The sequence below is a fragment of the Mytilus trossulus genome, chromosome 7 (genome assembly GCF_036588685.1).
Source record: "Mytilus trossulus isolate FHL-02 chromosome 7, PNRI_Mtr1.1.1.hap1, whole genome shotgun sequence".
Taxonomy (NCBI): domain Eukaryota; kingdom Metazoa; phylum Mollusca; class Bivalvia; order Mytilida; family Mytilidae; genus Mytilus; species Mytilus trossulus.
Genome location: NC_086379.1, coordinates 73,418,980 through 73,426,746, shown reverse-complemented (window position 1 = coordinate 73,426,746; position 7,767 = coordinate 73,418,980).

Below are 7,767 nucleotides of genomic sequence, written 5' to 3'. Positions count from 1 at the left end.
TGCTCATTGTTGAAATCTGTACGGTGACCTATAGTTGTTAAGTTCTGTGTCATTTTTGGTCTCTAGTGGAGAGTTGTCTCATTGGCAATCATACCACATCTTTTTTATAAGTATGTAAACAAGTTGTGATATCAATCTATCCATCAGAGTTCAAATGAAGTGGATGTGTGCAATTATATAGGCAGCTGTGTCGCTTTTAACAATGATAAAACCCCATACCGCAAAGGCAATAAAAGGTCACAACATGAATTATGAAAACTATTAAAATTGGAAGATTAACAATCCAATTATATATATATATATATATATACAACTACTCGTCTAAACATCAACCCAACATGTGTTACCTTTCCACGTCAGTTTTAATCTAGCGGCGTACTACAGTACATGATATATAAGGCATGAAGATGTTATTGTTACAGATCAGCTAAATTATCTATAGTAAAGGATCCTACAAATTAATGTAAGATACAGTCACAGAAAATAATTATATTCATAAGTACGTCTGAGTCAGTGACAACCCTACAACAGATGTATCCATCGGATCGCCATCAATGATGGTGATACATGACTGTGTACATAATGTATATACAACTCGTCTAAACATCAACCCAACAATGTTAGATCTGTAAATTTGCTTTCGCCAATTTTTGGTTCTTCCCTCGCCGGGATTCGAACCCATGCTACTGTGATATCGTGACACCAAATCGCCTGCACTGCAGCCGTCCTGCTAGACCACACGACCACCTGGGCACTCAAAAAAAGAGCTTTCGCTGGCCATGTGTTACCTTTCCACGTCAGTTTTAATCTAGCGGCGTACTACAGTACATGATATATAAGGCATGAAGATGTTATTGTTACATATATAAAAAACAACCGAAAAACAAACATCACAGACATAAATTATCGAAAACCAATTCACTACAGGCCTATAAAGAATATGTCTGGGTTAAGCACTTAACCTAGAACAGTAATGTAACCGCACAACATAAAAACATCATTCCATTTTTTTGGCGTACACGTTGCACTCAAGATGTAAAACACCCGAAATTTGTTGAAAAAACATCTTACAGAGTCCGAATTATAAAAGTCTCATAACAATTGGCTAATTGTTCTTCTTTTTTTTGTCTATTGTTGAGGACTAATTAATACTCCTATATGTCGTTTGGTGGATTTCTTTGTCGTTGGGTTGCTTGCTCATTATTGATATAAATGGGAATTGCACGTGCACTATTATAGATTATATTTTTATTAAGATAAACATTAAAATATTTGTTACTTATCTTGGGCCGAAAATAAAATTGAGAATGGAAATGGGGAATGTGTCAAATTCTTCAATGCAGCGAGAAATTTCCGCACCCGTAGGCGTCCTTCAGCTGGCAACTAATCAAATGTATATACTACTAGTACTTCAGTAATAATGAACGACATACTTAACTCCGAATTGTATACAAGAAACTAAAATCAAAATAATACAAGACAAACAAAAGCCAGAGGCTCCTGACGTGGGACAGGCGCAAAAATAAGGCGGGGTTAAACATGTTTATGAGATCTCAACCCTCCCCCTATACATGAAGCCAATGTAGAAAAGTAAACGCATAACAATACGCACATCAAAATTCAGTTCAAGAGAAGTCCGAGTCTGATCTCAGAAGATGTAACCAAAGAAAATAAACAAAATGACAATAATACATAAATAACAACAGACTACTAGCAGTTAACTAACATGCCAGATCCAGACTTCAATTAAACTGATTGAAAGACTGTGTCTTCATCATATGAATGTCTGGCAAAAAACTTCCCGTTAAGGGTTAAGTATCATACCATCATATGTATAAATGTTGGAAAATTTAGTTGTCATAAGAACCCTACAAAACATGTACATGTATAAGTGTAAATTAAGTCCAGTAATTTATTATTATCTATTGATATTGGACATCAATTAAAGACGACTACAATGAATCGGACGTCGTCGTGGAAAACTTGACGTCAAATTAGAAAATATTGGACGTCGATTTGAGAAGGAGAAGTCAGATTTGGACGTCAATTAGTGAAACGGACGTCGATTAGAGGCCGGACGTCGATCCAAGTCTAACATATATTAAAGTTATATCAACGCAAGATCGTTTTTAATATATAAAACGGATATATATTACTAATATGTTAACAGTTAAAAATACTGGGTTAGACTTCCCAAGCAATGGTTTACAAAATCAATTATTTATTCATGTATTCATTCATTCATATAATGTGCATTCAATATAAAAAGCTTAGTGTCCTGTTTAATACATATACTATTGTTGTCTAAAATTGTTTTTCAATAAAGTTAAGGTACAAATGTAAATTACAGACATAAATTGGTTACCAAGGTGATTTTAGGTATTTGGTGATAATTCTTATAAACTTTTAAACTTGCAAAGCTTGTTTAGTCATACCGGTTGCTTCTATTCATTAGACCTTGAAATTTAAAAATATTTGGTCTGTTTACAAAAAGATGTCTTAATAGCGTTGGTCTACTTTCGTCTATTCCCGAACAGGAATAGGACAGTTGTTATCCATTCGTTTGATGTGTTTTAACAAAACATTTTGCCATTTGATTAGGGATTTTCCGTTTTTAATTTTCCTCGGAGTTCAGTTTTTTTGTGATTCTACTTTTTTCTAAGACATAATGAAACTCGTCGCCAATATCACCGGAGTTACAGAGTACAAATACGATTTTCTTTATGAATATTTCCGCGGAATGTTTGTGTTTAACGTTCTAAATCTACAAAAAGTAGCAATATGTTTTTCATCTTAAATATCAAAGAAGGTTTCGAAATTTATACTATTTTGAAATAATTGAGATACATGTACAGATACATGAGGTACATGTTACAAAACACTCCAAACCCTTTTAATCAGAACGGTACACTTTATATTTCTAATAAAATAACGGACGGACTTTATCAAACATTTCGTGTAAACCGACTAAAGAGTCTTATTTGGTTTTGATTCTTTTAAATATTAAGTCGAGACACAAAAAGAATTTATGTATATCTAGAATTTCAAAGTTTCTATAAGAGGACCAGTCTGTTTATAAAAAGAGAAATGTCTCCTTGATAAAAAAAACCCCAAACTTTCCGATTTCAATTTTCCATGAGGCTCGGTATTTTGCTATTATATTTTTTTGCTTAACAATAGACGCGACAACATTTTGTATAAATGTAAAATATTATTTCAAAGTAAAAAAAAAAGGGGGAAACCAAAACATACTTTAGACATTTGTCATGGCGGTCTACGGAGATTGTCAATAGATAATGCTTGCGCGATATATTTGGAACGTGTCAAGCCCAGTAGTCAGCATTTCAGTGTTGACATGAATATCAGTTACATGGTTATTTTATAAATTTCATGTTTACAAGACTACGAATTTTTCGGAATACTGAGGATTTTGTTTACCGCAACACGGCCGACACTCGGCTAACCGAGAGATTGGTCGGTTAATCTATATTGAGTATGTGGCTATATGGCCGATTGGTCTGTTGATAGGGTTGGTTATATGTCTGTTAAGAGTAAAACGCACAATTTAATGTTAAACTCTATTTAATGTACAGATTTTTGGCATATTATAAGAACAAAGTCAAAAAAAGAAAAGTGTCTGACAAAATGATATCTATCATAGAACATTTTCCACCTGTAAAAACATTTCATAGTCTGCAGAGTTTTCAGTAAAACTAAAAGGCGTCGGCAAGTATGTTTATTTATGCTTATACGCATAGCATTTTTTTTTAATAAAAGGCGAAACAAACAATTTTAGATATCATTTGAAGGACACAAAATAGTACTTTGATTCGAAAAAATAAATTGACATTAGTGAAAATATTTCATAATTGTAATATAACGTGAATAATACAATGTATTAGTGAAAACTATGGGAATAAAATCTGTTAATGGGTTGGACAATTGAAATTGTGTCAGTTAAGAGTTATTTAGCTACGATAATAGTTTTGCTACCTTTATATTTTCCAATTGAAAAAGTTAAGAATGAGATGTTCTTGATTAAAAAAAAATTGACACTGAATACGGTGCAACATTATCCTTCTAGTAAGAGCATTTTTATTTTGACTTTCTTTGCATTTTATGGAAGGATGTATCTATGGATAAGCCACTGGAATATGCATACATTTATTATTAACGTTTCCAATCAGCCTTTTTTGTGTGTGTTCAGAGTGGCACGTTCTCAAATCCGACTGAAAGTGTCTTTTTAATTCAGCACAGGGCACATATAACGTGTTGTCGTTCTCATATGCACGTAATGTTTGTCACTGGACGTTAATCCTGATTCGTCAGAATCATCCAATTGATTCTTTTCTTCTATTAATTAATCATATGTTGTTTACAAATCATTCTAAAGAAGTAAATGGAAAGGAGCAAATGCAGCTACATAAGGTTATCTTAAGTTTTAACTCATTTCATTCCATTTCTAGTTCCTTTCTACATAAGTGTAGAGGGGAACTAAACATGTAAACTTCTAGCATTTGTCATCAATATGAGTACATCGCAATCGGTTACTATTTCAACACTCAGGGGTTTCATGTCTGTATTCTTAAAAAATATATTATTTGTTCTCTCTTTTTGTAGCAATGCATCAGTCTCTACTGTTCTGGTCTATTATTCTATATTTTGCGTCTCCATCCAGATAATCGTGTATACCACGACGGTCCGGATCGAGGTGTTGTTTATTTCTGTGCTATCTAAATTGTTATGTCACTTTTCTTTAAATGTTATTTATCTTACTCATTATTCTTTCTCTATTCCTAATATTTTAGCATCCCAATATATATTTTACTTACTGATGTTGAGTTACATTCCGACATTTATCTCTGATTTGTATACTGGTTACCAATGTAGATGACAAATTGGTGGCATTCAGGACAAATAAACAGAATCCACATGATATATGCGACCATTCTTGGACGGAATTGATATTACTACAATATAACACTTTTTGAAACCATTTTTTATCAATTTTCATTTTCCATTGTTCATTTGTTGTTTACATATATTTTATGTTTCATTGCCCATGTGCTGTTTCCGTATATTTTAGCCGCTCGTCTTTGGAACTCCAACTTTTTGGAATTTTGGGTCCTCAATGCTGTTCAACTTTGTACTTGTTATGCTTCATAACTATTTTGACCTAAGCGTTACTGATGAGTCTTATGTAGACGAAATGCGCGTCTGGCGTATAAAATTATGAACATGGTACCTTTGATAAACATTTACCTCATTGGTAATAGGTTGGAGAAATTATATATAAAATGAAAGGAAAAACTTACTTATTTTTTTTTACAGTTCTCGAAAAGTAATATCCATATTAAATAAATGACTAGATTAGTGCATTACCTTCTCTCCATTTTTTGTCACATTTGAATTTGATGAATTATGCTAATCTCACGAATCGATATAGATTTACCGAGATGATGTTTTGATCTGTGAAGTTTCTGACGTTAAAACCAACTCACGTATCAAATGAATACGATTTGATGTGTTATTTTCTATACTAATTTCAAATCAATATGTTTCAATTTTATATAGTATCCAAAGTACAGATTCATAGTCAAACGTGTCAGATGAAATAATCTTATAGTTCAGTGAAATAAGCCGTTAAGGAATTCGTGTTAAAAAGGGATTAAAATCAGGAATTCATTTAAGCGAGCTGTGCGTGATCTTTTATTATAATTATCCTTAACTGAGCGTTACCATGATGATCTGAAGCAAAGTTCTGGTATATTATTTAAACAATAAGATGCCCATTTGCATTAATAAGGCTCCGATCAGATGGTCCGAGACCACCATTGTCGTCCCTTGATTATATAGTCCCTAGTGTTGACAGTGGGTTACTTGCCATTAATTTTTATACCCCTTCCAAATTTATTTCTCCATGTTCACTGCCTCAAATTGCAAGAAGGGGGATGAAATTACACTGTAAAAAAATTTGGGTCCAGAATTTTAAAGGAAAGTAGTGATTTGGTCCAGCTGAAAAAGGTTGAAAATGAGCACTTCGGAAGCTGTCAAAAGATTTCAAGACGCCCTAAACATAAAATTGTCCATATTTTGAGTTAGAGACGATGAAGTTTTCTATAAATTTGATATAATTTGTCCCAAAAGTAGTACAACACACTGTAAAAGTTTCTTTGAGAAAGCGCAGGTGGGATTTTTTTTATTTTCATTTATGTTCTAAAAGAAATGCACTACAAATTAATTGTGTTCTCGGACCAGATGGTTCGTGGTTTCCCGGAAACGGGTACGTGGTTTCCAGACTCTAGTTGAGATTTAAACCAGTGTTATGTATGCATCTATCCTAAGTCAGGAGCCTGTTGTTTAGTGATTTTCGTTTCTGTTTCTTGTTTTTTTTTTTTTATTTATAGATAAGACCATTGGCATTCCTGTTTGAATGTTTTTACACTAGTCATTTTGCAGCCTTTTATACTTCTTGATCAGTGTTAGCCAAGGCTCCGTGTTGAAGGCATTACTTTGACCTATGATAGTTTACTCTTTAGCTCACCTGGCCCCAAAAGGCCAAATGAGCTCTCAACAATCGGCCTCCGTCGTCCGTTAACTTTTACAACAATTTTCTCCTCTGAAACTACTGGGCCAAATAAAAACAAAAACAAATTTGGCCTAAATCATCCTCAGGGTATTTCTAGTTTAAAAAAAAAATATATATCCGATGAACGAAAAACAGATATGTAACACATTAACAAACAACAACCACTGAATTACAGACTCCCTACTTAGGACAGGCACATACACACATAATGTGGCGGGATTTAACATGTAACCCAGGACCGTGGCACAACGGTATGACATCAGAACGAACTATAAACATCTGTTGAATAAGATTTAACTCACCAGATGGATACACATACGAATAAAGACAATTTTTCACCAATTTTTGTAATCTTTTACAAAAGTTTTTACCTATGAAACTACTGAGACAAATGTTTTCTTGTCCAGAGTCATCATGTGTGTATCTTGTTATAAAAATGTGCTCTATGACTCTGCCTTTCAAGCAGCATAGACGACAAGCTAAACATAGAACAAAGGGGTAACATGTAATTTTTACCTATAAGTTTTGAACCGTTAAAAAATAGAGAAAATCTGAATGGGACAAATATGTTCAGATTAAAGAGCTATTCCAATTGTCCATATGCGTTAAAACTGTTAAACAATTTATTAAAGGACGTATTGTCCATAAACGACAAATTTACCATTATTTTATTTTTTTTACAATTATCATGGAAACTTGATATTTAGAGAGAAAACATTTTATTCTCTTTATGCCTTGTACGATTAAGATTATGATAGATAGACTTAAAGAGAGAGGAAATAGAGAAACAAAGAATCTAAAACATCAGTTATATAAAAGATCATCAAAATAGAGAATTTTGTCATGAAGTCTATTCTCATCTACAAAGTTGGAGAGTCTTTTTTATATGCACATAGACCAAGGTGAATACCACATGCCCTTTTTAGCCTTTAGTTATACATTGTGAATTGGATTGAGACCGGTTGTCTTATTGGCATTCATACCACATTTTCTTATTGTTCTTTATGTATGGGGATACAGGGAACATTTTCCTCATGAATACATGATAATCAAATTAAAAAAAATCTTAATACAAGCATGACATGTATTACAAAAAGGAAAACCTATGGACATAAAATAATATGATATCTCTATTGACATTTTTATAAACTCAATTAGCCTGTGCAAAACACAAAAAC